The sequence below is a fragment of the Fistularia commersonii genome, chromosome 20 (assembly GCF_037954325.1).
Source record: "Fistularia commersonii isolate RoL2024-O1a breed Wild chromosome 20, RoL_Fcom_v1.0, whole genome shotgun sequence".
Lineage (NCBI taxonomy): Eukaryota > Metazoa > Chordata > Actinopteri > Syngnathiformes > Fistulariidae > Fistularia > Fistularia commersonii.
In genome coordinates, this window is record NC_141303.1 from 6,039,438 (window position 1) to 6,055,812 (window position 16,375).

Below are 16,375 nucleotides of genomic sequence, written 5' to 3' on the forward strand. Positions count from 1 at the left end.
CACGGACCTTATACACAAAGTTTCTGGGAGTTGTCTGTTGACACCTGATATCCTCACCCCCCTCTAGCCTTTAAAATCCTCAGTCCCTTACTTCCTCCTCCACACCCTTTTCCCACCACATCCATTGCGCGTCATCTGGGTTATGGTCATGCGTCCCCTCTGGCCGCCTGCCTGCCGAGGGCCAACCTGCTGTCTGGGGTCCTTGGGGAGTGCTAATAGGAGCCTGAGAAAGGGCTGTAAGTGGTTAGCCCCGTATTGCTACTTTTAGCCTATTTAAGTGTCTCACCCCACCTGTTGTCACATACTTGTTTAGCTGTAGAGAAAAGGTGATAACTGTTTTTTTGAGATTGTGTGATGCACCATGAAATGACAGCGATAGCAGATGACTTCTTAACATCTGAATCAAATGCCTTGGTTTAAATCATCTCGCAACATAAGTCTGATTTCGCATCTTGCACGCACAGACCCCTCAATGCCTCTTGATCCAAAGGGGCCCGGATTGGAGTCAGTGTGTTCACTAGAGGAGGAAGCAGGGGATATACGGGGGAGCAGTGGCGTTTATTGACCCCAGGGAGTCTTGCAGGATTTTAATGTATGGCCACCAGAAGAAAAAAGCGAGTATCGAAGAGAACGAGGGGGGAAAAAAAAAGTTTCTTTTAGCCGTAGCCTTTTCCTCTGGTGTGCTGGGAGAGGCCCAGAGTATGGCAGCTGTCCCAGTCTGTACGCATGTGTGCTTATGTGTGTGTGTGTGTGTGAGAGAGAGAGAGAGAAAGAGAGACAGAAAGAAAGCCGAAGAGAGAGAATTTGAGTGAGTGAAGGAACGGAGTCAGGTTGCACCCCTCTTTCACCCCTACAGACCCATACAGACACATTCACACCAACTTACATGCAGCAGCAGTAGCTAAATACGAGCACAGCCCAACCCCGATTGCCAAGATTGCATTGGCGTCATAGACTGTCATTCTGAAATCTGCCCGGCGACAAGCCATGTGGATGGATCACAAGAGTGTGGAGTGTCACGGCTAACCCCCGGTATCTCACTCGCAGGCTGGCATCCTAGTTGTGGCACAGAGGTGCGCTTCAATTTCAGCTTCGTATACAGTGATTCTTGTAAGATTTATGTATAGTTGACAGCTGAGCGTTGCTGAGAGCCTGCTTTTCAGACTTCCAGTCACCTCGCTCCGATGAAACCAAATAGTCAGGTCATTCAATATGTTCATGACATAAAAGCTAAAACTCTTGGTTGAATTATGGTTGATGACTAAAGCAAAGAGCGAGATGAAGTTATAAATGAAGAGGAATTTTGTGGCCATTATACTTTGACTGATCAGGACGACGAAGCCGGCGGTAATTGTACACTAAATAAATTAGCTGGACATTTGTGTGTAATTCTGGGAAATGTTTTATTTAAATTGCTGAGAGAGACTGGAAGAACCAAGATATCAATCATTTCAGCAGCGATAAATAACACAGGCCAACCTCAATGAAGAAGGCAAAAGTAAGTAATACTTGGTGATAAATTAAATCCCAATTTATTGTTACCTGGTCATGCTTTTGATTGAGGAGCTGACAAATGAAAATAAGCTGGTACTTATTCTTTCACGAATTAAGTTAAAAATAAGGGTCCATCTATGCTCCCATCATTCACATTGCTAAGATCGCAGTGCAGTATCGATTTTGCTTTTCCTATCACAGACCGTACGACTCTGCCGCACACAATGAAGCTGGATATTTCCATGAAATTGATTAGAACTGCAGTGCGCAGTAAATGTTTGAAATGTTCAAAACCTACCTCATGAATTTTTGAGGGTATTCAAACAAAGTCAGTATATATTCTGTTTCAATTTGTAATCAGCTGTATGGATAACATAATACAACCTAATCCATTTTCAATGTGACAGTGTTTATTCACAGAGCATTTTTCGAAAAACTTAAGCATGAAAAAAATTCCAATGGCCATCATATTGATTGAAGTCTCGAATCACTTATGACTCTTTAATTGAATAATACTAGGGGTTTGTTTGTAACCCCACCTTTATTGTTAATAAATAAAATTAAACTCCAAATCCATTAAAACAAATTCTTCTCACACCTAATCTGAGACCACCCCAAAGATGTTGTAGAGCAAAAAAAATCTTTTTAATTTCCTTTCTCTTATTGTAGTTTAAAATTTCCTTTACTGCGTTTTTATCTAAAGAAACTATTATTGTCTGAATTTTCAGTGTTGGATATAACAGCCATAGAAATCATTCCCTTGTGATCAAAAGAACATCATTGGATGGTGTTTCTTTCTTGTGGTGCACAGCGTGTCAAATAAAACAATCTACAGAAAAGGATTCTTTCCACAAATCAACCAACTGTTTTCTTGAAATAATATCACAGAATTCGTTTTCAGCGCGCGGAACTATTTTCTTTAGACAGAACAAATTATCTATGAGAAACCACTCACAACAAATTCTGTGGGTTATCTTGAGTAATTGGACTATGATTTCTGGAAAGAGACATTCCTGTTGAGGTTTTCAACTACAATATTTAATTTCACTAGATTTAACTGCTGATTCTATAAGTACAGTTGGTATTTCCTGGCATCCCCTGAAAGAGTAGTTTTGACTCTTCCCCCACTCATTTGGAATGGGGCCCGATCTCGAAATATCGTCCAGAGACGTTATCAATACGGCTCTTGAGAAGCGAGGGTCGTTTCTTACAAGATTTGTGTTAAAGATTCAACTGGGTGTCTTCAAGAATAATATAAAGTATCTTCTTTTATGAGGAAAAAAAAATGGGGAAACTTGATCCACAACTGTTCAATTTTGATGTGACCTTTATTCTTTGAATGATCAGAGTATCTGTCTTTCACTTGGATCACCTGATATAAAATTCGACTATAAGAGTCTGCCTCACTAAGGTGTGAGGTCAGCAGGTCACAGACAGCCACAGAGCCAATCACGGTCTGGCTGAGTGAAACCCCCCAAACAGACTGGAGAATCCATCTCGAAAAACCCAGAGCACGCGGCGTGGGCTTTCTAGAGGAACGCACCAGACAGGAAACCACATGATATGTGTCTGCTATGTGTGTGTGTGTGTCTGTGTGTGAGAATATGCACGTATGTGAATGTGTATTTGTGTGAGTAGGTGTTTCTTTCTCTGTTATAGACATATGCCTTCTGTGGTGTAGGATGTCTGAGGTCATCTGAGTGGAGACTGTCTCAAATTGTGACCATGTTTGTTTAATGGAAGTCAATCAGGATGAAATGTTTCGGCCAAAGATTCTGGCACCTAATTGATAGTTCAAGATTTTTCATAAAAGTTCAGCATCCGAGAAACCTGACTGGTTATGAAAGAGTACCTCACATATTTTTGGTAAAACGTTACTCTTCACTTCAGCTTCCACAAGAGCCTTCGATAACACAGCCCACCTTTTGTTTGGCCTCAAGTCTTCCTGCCAAATGTTAATCTAAAAAAGGAGAATATTTCCTCATTTCGCTGGGAAGGAAATGAAATTGCAACAATTGTGCTTTAGTTACAGAGGAACCTGCCTGACTCGCCTGCCGCGAGAACTTCCTCTGTTGCTCTGCTGGGAGATTGGATTTCTCTCTTTGCAGCATAGAAAGAGAGGTAGCAGAGGGGTTTTGAAGGCCAGATGGGCTTCGAAGCAGGGGTCTCTAAACCACCGCACCAATCCAGACAGGGCTTTCAATGAATGATTATTTTTTAAACAAAACTTGTTTTTCCATTTCTCATTGCATTCTTGCAACTAAGGCTGCATTATTGTCCGTCTCTTGTCATTGCAGGTTCTTGCAACAATAACTCAACATACAAGTTACACTGTAAAATCCAGCTCAATCGATCAATTGGAAATTATTTGTATAGCATTTTTCACATAAAACGTGTGGCGTTATTCGGTAAACCACGTGTAAACAACAAGATAGTGATATACTGAAAGAGATGAGTAGCGGACTTAAAAGTCAGTTATTACATGATTGCAGTATTTTTTTTTTTAATATCAATGTCATAAAAAAAAGAAATCATTTCTGTAAACAGGATACAGCAGCTTTTGATCCTTTGGTTGTTTTTTTTTTTTTTTTTTCTACCCCCCGATTCAACCTAGATGTTAGAGGGACAGTTGAAAGCATTTTACTCTCCCTGTCTTTACATCCTCCTCCCTCTCTCCAGTTGGCGGACCTCCCCTCTCTCTCAGCCAGGCTGCCCGCCTCCTCGTCTCCCCCTGTGTCTCTCTGGTTAGAGTGATGATTCAGGGCCTATTGTTTAAGTGAGCAATCCGATACAGAGGCAGAGCCGTGGGGGAGGAGGAGGTGGGGGGTGAAGAGAGCAGAGGGGGATGAGAAACAGAAGGGATTATGGGTGTTCTCATAGCCGGTCCCATAAGCCTGGAGCCCGGGGCATTTGGCACCCCTTACCTGTCCTTGGCTTTACCTGTTGCTCTCATGCTCTAATTTGGCAAGTGGTCTTTCCCTCTTTTGTGTCTCTCCGTCTTTATCGCTCTCTCATACCCCAGAGCACTGTCCCATTTTTGGACTCCCTTCACTTCCTTCTTTTCTTTTTCACACTTACGTACATCCTCTTCTCCTGTCTGTTTTTTTCCCCCTTTTTAAGAGACATATGGTATTTTGAGTGATTTTATTAGGAAGACGATATGAAGTGTTTCACAGCCGAGTGTGATGGAACAGCTTGTGACTTTTGAGACATTCAACTCCTGTTCACTCTCCGTTGCGCAAAGGGCAGCGGTAACTTCTGATAAATGGCTGCATATTGAATCTGAGAACAGATGGCATGTGTGCGAGCATACCTATCTGTCTGCCGACTGTCTCACCTTCCACACACAGACACTGCATGATAACTGTCTTTTTTGAAGGATATCTACCTTATGTTGCTCCTCACACACACACACACACACACACACACACACACCCACACACACACACACACACACGCACATACACGCATACACACACTGTGATGTCACGAGCAGCATTATTTAACAGGCAGCTGGGAGGCCATTCATCATTTAATTAAAAGCGTCTGAAAGGGATCTGAGGCCTAATAACATTAGCTTTAATTATTGATGCCACTGCTTCTGCTGCTGCCGCCACAGACACACACTTATACACTGGCTCACAAAAGCATGCACACACACACACACACACACTACTGGACATTCAGACCATCCCAGATGCAGACAGCACACTTTTTTCATCTTCAATCCTCTGTAGACCCATTTTTCTGTTGTTTTTGTATATTTTTTGACTTTCCCTTCATATTAAGAAAAGAAAATATTTGGTTACTTACTTTAACAGATCGCATGTATGATTGAAAAATATTTTCTCGGTTTTGACATATGAAGCAACACACAGGTAAAATGACATGATGTTATTGGTGCGATTAAGAACCTTACATATCAAGTTATGACATAAATTCTAAGTCAATTAATTTGGAGTTATTTCCATGCTGGAAAATTATTTCCATGCTGTCTTAGTAAAAAAGTGGAATTGGCTCCGATCAGACTCTGCAATTGAGCTTTTTTGTCTAACAAAGATGACCGAAGTATTGATTTAAGTATTTATTCATTATAAAAACTACCGGGTATTGTGAAATTTAAACCTCAGACATGACATTCTCTCTGGAAAAAAAAGTGTCTTTGGTAGTAAAAGCTTTTTAAACAATGAATGGCTATTATACTGCTTGACTTTGTATTGCATAAGAAGCAGAAACACCAGTCAACACATTGCACGTACGAATCACGATCCAACCTTAGTTTTCATCAAGATGAATATTTGATAACAGTTAATGGCCGCACAGAAATATTTTGTTGTGTGTGTGTGTGTGTGTGTGTGTGTGTGTGTATGCACATGCATATGTGCAGGCTACACACACATTTCATTGATTGTAGTTCACAGTGGGAAGTGGATTTGCTCAGGGGTTGGACTGGTGGATTCTGAGGGGAAGGCTGCGGTGCGGGGACTGGGCAGGGGGTGCTGTAGCTGTGGTCAGGTGAGGGATGGAGGGGGGCGGTGAAATGGGGCACTGGGATGGTGTTGTGTTTCTACAGGTCTCATACAGCAGTAGAGATCTGACTGTTCTAGTCCACTGGCTCTACATTCCATATGGCTGCTCCTTCATTTAGTTTGCCTGTGTCATAATATTAGCACTTCATGTATTTGAATTTCATTTTTTCTTCAAGTTTGCAGCTGGTGATAACAGTCAGCCAAACAGAACATTCATTTATAGTAATATTTTGCATGAACTATTTTAATATATATTATGTTATTGAGTTTTATAGATGCTTGAACAATGAAGATGAGCATTTAAATCACTTTGGAGAAAACAATGACATGGGTTTTTAAGCTATTTTCAATAATACCAATGACATTTTACTACTACTACTTGTTTAAATCTGGTTAGGGGTGAAATATGTCCTTTGCCCAATTCAAGATTCATTTATCCACTGTTAAAGTGTGAAATAGACACCCAGACTGAATTACTAAAATTACATCAAACATTGAAAACATTTGTAGGTTTGTTTATTATTTTTGTATTTTTAACTTAATTTTTAGTTTATGGAAGCAGGAACCAAAAGTTACAAATAAAACATCAACAAGAAATTGTTTTGAAGTTGCTTCGTGCATTAAAACAAAAACTTGAAAATCAAGATTCGCAAAGATTATTGGTTCGTTTTCCTTCCTTCTTAATGAAATAAATGGTAAATGCTTTGTCTTTCGCCAAACCACATCATTTGACGACTAAATTGCAACACCCCCTATTCAGCATGTTTTCAAATATTGCTACATATCTGATCCTGGTTTGTGTCTTAGTTTTGCAGATTGGAAAGCAAGGAAATCACACCACAGCCAAAAAAGTCACCATGTCAATAAAGGAGATCCAACTTAAGGCCTGCACCGAGCTTCAACCACTGCTTATGAGGAGCTGTTTTCCTAATTTGTAGATATAATTATGTCAGCTCATAATTAACATTTGCCCCAGGGATAAATCAACAAAACATGGAAACTACTTTTACTGGTTGCTTTGGTTGCTACAGTATTTAAAACAGTTTGGCCCATAATCCCAACCAGGAATGGATGATGGCAAATACAGACAATATACTGTAGCAGGGCTATACTTTATTTATACATGGAAAGAAAGATAAGACAGACAGATAGATAAATATTACATTATAAGATGAACTGTCTTTTGCGCAGTCATCGCATACCCACGAACAAACACACACAGCGCAAGCAACTGCAATATTTTAAACACTATGATACTGAATACTGAACTCACTTATCAATACGTGGCATAATGATATTGTATCACCTCTAGTGGTTACAACCAGATGTTGGATCACAAGATAATATTTATGATTGTCATCTTATGTTAAATTCACTATTTAACCAATGCAACATAACACCTAAAATCAATCCATGATTCATAATAATCCAGAAATTTTAATAAGCATGAATGACTTTAGACTAAGGATGTCCTTAGGATAACTTATGTGCTTCTGTTACTAATTTTACCTTTGACTGTATTTGGGCTATGTTTTATTCATCAGCAGAATGAATGAGTCATGTCATGATGACGTGAGTCATTCAGATCAAATTCCAAATTCCTCAGGTGACAAAGTTGAATGGCTTATTTGGTGGGAATATTGCAAATGTAAATTAAATTGTGCTTAGAATAAAACTGATTGCAGTTCATATTATGGGCTCAGCAGATGTTGCATTTATCCTTGACTGTACTAGGATAAATTCATTTTTTTGTGAAGCTAATAAACATTTATTTTTAGCCCCACATACCATTCACCGCAAACTTTAATTTTCTCATCGTGCGACTTGCATTTGAGACTCACCTTGAGATATTTCGTATATTTGTGTCATTTTAAGTGTGTCTCTGCATTGACTTGATTGAGTGTCTTGTTTTAGTGTGTGCATGCATGTGTGTGACTGCTCAGCCGTGGACTGGTTTAGGTTTCTCCCAGTTGTTTTTTAATCATTCTCATCAGATTAGCTGTGCAGGGGCAGTTGAGGCCAAACGTTTCACAATTAACAGCACAGAAGTGGCACACGCCTACACGCATGCACACATGCACGCACATATGCATGCACGCATGCAAACACACACACACACACACATATCCGTCACTAACTTTTCATTTATTTCCACTGAGTAAAGCAGCATCAAACCATGTCCATGATCGCTCTCCCTTTCTGAGACAATGAGGAGCCAATTTTAAGTGGAAGATATGAAGACCACTGAAACGTTTGGGTTTCTTTTTCTACTGCTCCTCTGACATCTATATTCTGTGAAAAAAAAAAAACACCACTTAGGTGACACAATAGTTGTTTTTAAGGTTAAAAACATTTTTGAAGAACGAGGGGGTCCTTCAAGTTACAGAAATGACAGTGTATGAAGTAAAGTCTTTGAATGGGCCAGAGAGGATGAAATGTAGACCCTCAACTTTATCCATTCCTGTCATTAATAGTGGGGTGTTTTCCTGAAGGTTACACATCTGAAAAGCATGATGAAGATTTTATCCTTCTGCAGACTTGAAACAAGGTGCACTGATGGCAGAGGAAGAAGTGGAGTTGATTCATTTTACTGATGGCACCAGATTTTATAACAAAAACTATCAAAAACCAATTTGGAAAACTTTTTGGAAAGTCTTTTGCAATATGGACTTATCTGGAGATCCCGTATGACAATTCTTTTTCTAGAATCTACAGGAATTGATAGGGAATCAGACTGCAAAGCACAATAGACTGAATTGTTGTTAATAATATTGCTTAAATTTTTTCCACAAACTTTGTATGATTATATTTGTCTCATTGAAAATGCACATGGGTGTAATTTGAATCTGCAAACACAAGTTGAATTTTGCGGTTTCCCTGGCTATTAGCTTTGTCATTTATGTAAATTAATTGAGAGTACAAACACGGTAACAAATTATATATTTGTTTTGTTTGCTTATTTATTTCACTTCTTTTACTTCTCTTTCTTTTTTCTTTTTATTACAATTTTTTATTAGGTACTCACCAAATTTGCGTGTCCATCTCTAATTATTTTAAATTATCCTTTGTTATGGGACTTCAGTATGTGACATTCTCTCCACTAGAATTATAGCTCTATTTTTTGTCTTCTTTCATTTCCCTGGGTAATTTGAAGACAATGGGTCAAAGACTTGTTACCTCAGGTCAAGAAACTTTCATTTTTTGCTCTTGGTTTTATTCTTGTGAGAGTAGACAGGTAAAAAGGGAGGCACGCCTCGCCAGAGAGCGATGTCTTTGGAGAACTTTCACCCTCACACCTCCTCCTCCTCCTCCTCCTCCTCCACCCCATCCCTGCCTCAAAAACTGTTCTTCTCTTTCACTCCCTCGCTTCTTTTTTTCTTTTATAGCTTCCTACTACACCTGAAAAAGGGGCATTTTTGGAGGCATAAAGAGAGGGATAGTTTTACACCTCCCCAGGCTGGGGCAACTGGAGGGTAGCTGGACTGACTGAGAGAGGGAGGGATGGAGGAGACTCGGCACAATGTATTTTACATGAAAGGAAGGGGGATAGGGTTACCGCACTGATAACCACTCATACAAATGGGTAGAGCAGAGCGCTTTGAGCAGGGGACAGGTAAACGAGTGTGTGTGTGTGTGTGTGTGCATATGTGTGTGAAAGAGAGAGGGCGAGGACAAGCAGAGGAAACATGGAGGAGAGATAGAAGAAGAGGTGTTCGGTGAGCGTCATCCTTCATGCGCGAGTTTGGCGGTTGTCCATGTCAGAGACAAGGCTGGCTTGGCGATCAGGTTTCACAGGTGTGGATCCCTGTGTTCATCACTGGCCCTGATAATGTTAAAGCCGAAGATCCAAGGACCAAAGACCCCCATGTACTGTGCGTCACACAAATAGCTACACTCATCGGTTGCCAGTGATGACACTTATTTTGGAAACTGGCGGCACGTTTGATTATTTGCTATGCAGGATCATAATGAGACACTAAGCTGTATAAGAGTGTAGTTATCGGGGTTTTTTTTTCCTTTTTAGGAAGAAATCATCTAAATCTATGTGATGTTACATTGATCAGTATTAATATATATCGGCGTCTAAACGATGCAAATGTTGGGCAACAATAATCGATTAACATGTCATATAGTATTTTAAAAGCTCTCTCTCCATGTCGACCGGAAGAGGGGACAGTGTTTGGTGTATTTTTTTCAATATAATTTCAATAAAATTCAAGGTTAATTGTTGATTCTGTTTATTTTTATGAGTTTATATAGCTCTACTGGATAATCGTATTGCAATTGCTGGCCTCTGGACTGAATTACATACAAATCATATCATGCCAAATAATGTGATGACACCAAATACTGCACTGTTTTCTCCATAATCATGTTATTAATTCTCAAATACACAGCCCTATATTGGAAAAACTGATAAATACATTTTTTGCAACAAGTTGAATTTGAGGTGTTTTGGAAACCACACAAGAATGTATTTACTGTGCCTTTTCTCTGTTCTACTGTTCCGGGTTTATTCTCATTAATCTAAATCTTTCAGACTAGCTTCCATGTGACCCATATTTACAAAGTTCTAGATCCATTTCCTCTAGAACTGCTCTGTGACATGAAATATCTGAAAGTTAAAAAAAATCTTGTTAGACTGATGGATCAAAAGTTTGTACATTTACACTCTAAGAAATAGTGCTATACTATATTTCCTGTAAACAGGAAATGAGTTTTGGTCATGCTATGATACTCAGTTTACTTTGAGCTCCATTAAAGTTTAGGTTGCTGCAATTTGATTTATTAAGTTAATAATTTTAACTAAGTTAAGCCTAGTAAATGTCTGAAAATACCTGATGAATAGAGAGAACCAATAGCATGACTGAACAGATCAAGGGGAACAGTGTGTCTCAGTTTGACTTATTGTCTGCTGAGGGGAAGATAAACTACTGTTGTTCAACTTGAAGAGCAATGTTGTTCTCAATGCCCCCTTGAAAAGGAGTGAGGCGCCTCTGTTTGACACTTAAAACACTCCTAAAGTCAACAAAAACCAAAGCCGAGTTGTCATTTAGCCGTCTAATATACTGCCCACCTTGTTTGCTCAGTTCGGAGGTCTGATATGCCCATATTATACTTCTGTTTTCTTTTTTTTTTCTTTTTTAGGCATGTTTTGGGACACCTCCCTCGCTCCCTTCTCCACTTGCTGTGAAAATATTTCATCGGGGATGTTTTTGGGCGACCCCCTCCCGATGGGGTCCTGCCTGGCTAATAATAAAGTGCTTGAGTTGTCAAGCGTTTCAGCAACACCCTAATCTGTTCTGACAGATAGTCCTCTACATACACTTTCAGATGTCCCGCACACGCACAAGCGTATGTCGTTGTGCACGTATAACACACTTTCAAAGACATTTGCACTGATGTGTGCACAAGGGTCGACAGACAGTCTATCAATCAAGGTGTTTATTGGAGTTGGGGGTGAATACTGTAGGTTTGGCCACCACGGTGACCGACTTAAAGATGACTGGACAGTCGGAGACTGACTTTGTTCCAAATTGGTCTCTTGGTCTCTATACATTCAGCTGCCTTCGCGCCTGTTCTCTTTGGCCTTGTAAATACACAATAAAGTTCAAAATGAACTGACTGTCTTTTTTACAAAGCTCGGCTATTATATGTGGAAAACTTTATATGTAAGCGCAACAAGTCTTCACCCTAAAGAAGGGTCTACTTAACTGATTTTGTTCCCTTTTCTCCAACTGAATACAAATGGAGGAGAATACAGATTTCAATAATTACATTTTACATAGAAGAAGAAAATCTGTGCCGGGTCTTCCAGCTGTCCCCTGTTGATAAGCACATCCAGTATCTCAATATGATTAATTTTTATTGGCACACTTTTCTACAAGCAGGAAAAAACAAATGTGTGGAGCATCTGATTTAAAGTCAGGCTTCTGCAACACGACTCGTAGTGTTAAGTCTATTTTAACTACCATGCTGAAGCACGAATCTTTTGGTACTGATTTATACACAACATGACAGAGCAGCACCAGGGGGGCCCATTACATTGTCTAGTGTACCGGAAATATGCTGTGGGTATAAGCTTTCCATTGCTTATTACTTCAGGTGGAATTTTCCTCCTCTTACCTTTTTACATGCATTTCTATAGGCCCCTTTTGCTGCATGAAACAACAACCTTTGAGGTAATAAGTTAGTAGCAGCCTAAAGGTACATGGTGAAAAAGACAAGTAAAGATGAATACACTGATCTGATTGCAAGTGGTGTCTCCTCTGTTGTCTCTTTAGTATCATAACATACAATAAATAAAATAAGGTTTTCCTTCTTAAATTGTTTGCATAAAGCAGTGTCGTAGAACCCCTTCATTTAGACTCCAAGTGTGATTGGCTCACAGAAATAAGAACAGGCCATTGTTTTTTTTTTTGTTTTTTTTCCTGCAACAGCAGAAAAACAATAGATTGAGCAAGGCTCCTTTCAAATGCTGGCACAGTGGAATCATACTTTGGTTGGATGTCTGGCCATATGCGAGATCACGCATCAAAAAGATCAACCGGCAGAAGGAGTTCCTGTCTCCCGCTAAAAACACTGGCATGAAAACATCCTAGAATGTAAACAGGAAATGAAAAAAACTCATTTTTTTATTCCACAAAATGTCCACTAGAATCAAGTGGACTTATTTGTATATTGATGTGCATCAGGTTCCTAAAAGGACAAAACACGGTTGTTTTCCAATTTTAATCACAGCCCATCTGATAATCAGCTGATCCAAGAAAGCCCACGTTAGTTGACCCCTCACTTATCCCCTTTCCATGAATTCCTTTTGCTCGCTTGGCTTCTGCTCACAAATGCCATCCTGATTTAAACCGCTTCGATCCCGGCTTTCTGATTCCCCCTGCACATCACCTCGCAACTCCACTCACCAACTCCTCAAGTCTGATTTGATCAATCTCATCTCTATCGTCATTGCTGCCAACTCTGTTTGGATCCTTATGTGCTGCTTGCCAAAACTCACTTTCCATGTACTTTGTGCATATAAAGGGGACAGGAGATCCCACAATGGAATCATATCATGGAAATGAGTAACTGCAAATTGTCATCCAACTTTCCTTTTGACTTGAGTGGTGAAGACTGAAGTTTTCCCTATTTCCTGTTGTCCCTTTGGAACAGTAACAGCATTGGTCTATGTTGCAAAAACATATAGCAAAAGCAGGAGTTCCTTTTATTACAGAAAACTTCTCCTATAGATTTCCCCTAAACATTTCTCCTGTCTTCCGTTATCATAGCTGAAGCTTGTTGATGACGAGTGAAATATTTGGCCCGGCAGATACGAGGCATCGGAAACATGTCGGTTTGCATCTTGGAAGCGGTCGCAAATGGCACTCCACCTTCAATATGTGAGCCCTTTTTACACTCCGCTCTGGGGGTTTTATCCATTAGCTTTTAAAACCTGTTGCAGAATAAAACATCATGTAGTGTGAACTCGGTGTAAGTGGTTTGTGGTTTTTGGAGAGACGAGTTTCCGTCGAGCGTTGAAATAGTTTTAAGTGTAAAATTTCACAGTTCCGTGATACTCTGTGCACCTCCATTGTTGCTCGTGAAATAAAGATGACAGAATAAAACCAAAACTCTCCATGTGGCTGGATACCAACTTGGGTCTTTGTAATTATGGTGGATAGACCCTTTAAAATTTTATTAGTGAGGATGTGGTGGAGTGTGTGGAGACAGAAATTTGTTCTGGCCTGGTACTTGTAAAGCTTGTGTGTGATTGTGAGATGGTTTCACAGTGTGTGTTTATCTGATTACCACAGTGCATATTAGTATTGTTTTTTTTTTGTTTTGTTCGTGTTTTTTTTAGCTTGTTATCCCCTTTAATTACACCTTAACGACTACAGTGAAAGAGTGCCATCTTCAGACTGGGAGAGTAAAAGAGAGTGAGCGAGAGAGCGACAGAGTATGTATGTGTGTGTCCACCAAGGCGATCCATCAACCCCTCTAGCTTAGCTACATCACAAATGACACACACGTGGAGCCCGGGTGGTTCCAATTAACACAGATTCATTGTGAGTGTGTTTCGTGGGCTCAGGTGCACGTAAGAGAGTGGATGCCATGGGGGATGGTGTGTGTTGATGGGCTGAGGGAGGAGTGGGGGGGGTCAATTACATGTTGAGAAGTTTATGGTCTGGCTTTAACTCTCTACTCTACAGCGAGGTATTGTCATCACACGTTCATCACATGGCTGTCTTAAATTTCCCCTTTAATATCTAAGGGCTGCCAGTAGAATTTGCATTAAAAAGATAAAGTTACTCACTTGTGTTCTTTTTTTAAAATTATTTTAGCCTCTTGTTTTTTCTGTGATGTTCTGCATTTGAAATTCAAAGCTACATCTTCATTCGAATTCTTTGCGAAAAAAAAACATTAATGCTACATCTTTTCATTTCTGGCACCAACTATATCCGTGAGTTAGATTGCTGTGAGTGACAACAAAGAGAGAGAGAGAGAGAGAGAGGGTCAGAGGGAGAGAGAGGAGGAGGAGGAGAAAAAGAAAGAAGGAGGGGGAGGAGGCAGAGGAGGAGGGAAACAGAACGAGTGAACCGTTCCCCATTATTGGACTTGAGGAAAGCAGCAACTGCGCATGGATGGACCTTGTAGGAAGAGAGAAGGGGGGAAAAGTGTCGCTCCAATCCAGCATGACTGTTTTTTCCATCTGCTATGTGTTTGTATAGAGTAAACCATAGAGACACAAACAAAGAGAGGAGGAGAATGTACTTTTCCAAGTAGAGTAAAAAACAAGAAAAACTTGCCACCTGCAGTGCAAAGTGAGTGGCAGGTAGATAGAGAAGACGGTGAAGTGTGTTTGAATTTAAGGAGTGTGTGAGAGGCTGCATCGGGAAGGAAGCTGGTGGATCCGACAGCTCTGTAATGACTTGTGGAGGTAAAGGACTGAAAACTGACCTGGTTACACCCTGAGGTAAGATTGGCTCACTGGATTGTGAGTGTGTGTATTTCATTCATTTACGGTAACCATTTTTGTAACTTTGCTATATATCTCCTTGTTCCGTACATCGTATGAATAGCCTTCCTTGAACTTTGGGATGTCATACTGAAACAAGAAATTTTTCAAAATGATGAAAGGGAGTCACTGTTTAATATCTTATATGGCTTGAACTGAACTGTGTATGAAACATTAAAGTTTTTGTTTTTTTTTTAGATTATGACATTATAGTGGCGGCATGTAAATTGCAGCAAGTTAAAATATTAATTTTCACAAAAATGTATATGTGTGTATGGATATATATCAGTACATTCTTTAAAACAATTAAATGGGAACATATTTATTCGTTTTTATTTTAAGAAGATGGCTCTATTTTTAAATGATTAGCCTCAGTCTATAATCTTTGTGTAGCTGTAACATCCCAGCCAGGAGCCGTTGGATGAGTGTCTTATGAACATATGTCCTCATCTATAGTTTCCTAAAAATAAGGAAAAAAGATACAATATAATGATTCATTATACTCATGATATTACAGAAGGGAGTTCCTGTCTCCAGAAAATGTTGCTGATTTCATGTAATATTTTTAATTTTAAATCCACATTTATTGGGATCCTTGTACACGTTGAAAACGTATCTATAAGTGATTTCAAGTCATTCTAGATTAATTTGTGTGTTCGTGTGTGCGTGTGTGTGTATGCGCGTGTGTGCGTGTGTGTGTGTGTGTGTGTGTGTGTGTGTGTGTGTGTGTGTGTGTGTGTGTGTGTGTGAATGCGCACACGAGAGGCATGCAACTCAATGCATGGTATCAGATGTCCCATGGGTTGGGATTACCAGAAACACATAGTGCTATTCTTCTGCCTCTTTCCCTCTCTGCCTATTCGCTTCCTGTGCAAAGTTTAACAGCATGCCAGAATAATGCAAACTTGGATATCTTTTTTTCGGGCTTCTGATTTTATATTGCTCAATAATTGTGTTGAAAGTAAAATTAGAAAAACTCAAAAAAAAAGGAAAAATACGGTTACTAAAATTTTTTTTTGTTTATTTATAACTGTTATGGGTCTAACTTTTCATATTAACGCCTCCTGCGTTATTCAGGAGGTGATAAATGTTTTTCAAAGTGCCAACAGTCACACAAACAAGTCATTTTTATTACTACTAATTATCTAGAGTACCTTTATTTATCCTTTCGGTAGTTCCAGGGCTGGGCAGGTTGCGTAGACTAGACTAGTCACCTGGCCAATCATGTCAAAGGTCACCTTTTTAAGTGGCTCAGATAACACAAATCCTTCAAGTATTGTGGACACCTAATTTTGCCCAGCAACCCTTCTAGTATTAGAGTAGAAATTGCATTTTAATAAAAGAC

The 16,375-nt window shown here is 39.6% G+C and overlaps 1 protein-coding gene across 5 annotated transcripts in view; it reads left to right on the forward strand.

Moving 5' to 3' along the window:
• eya4 (EYA transcriptional coactivator and phosphatase 4) overlaps window positions 1-16,375 on the forward strand; it is a 49,544-nt gene that overhangs the window by 5,809 nt on the left and 27,360 nt on the right. The window contains exon 1 of one of the 5 annotated variants that reach the window (XM_086166923.1): window positions 14,641-14,988. The exons of the other annotated variants lie outside the window; for them this stretch is intronic. The gene's annotated coding sequence lies outside the window, so the exon portion shown is untranslated. Of the gene's footprint in view, window positions 1-14,640; window positions 14,989-16,375 lie in introns of those variants that run through there. 5 annotated transcript variants of the gene reach the window in all.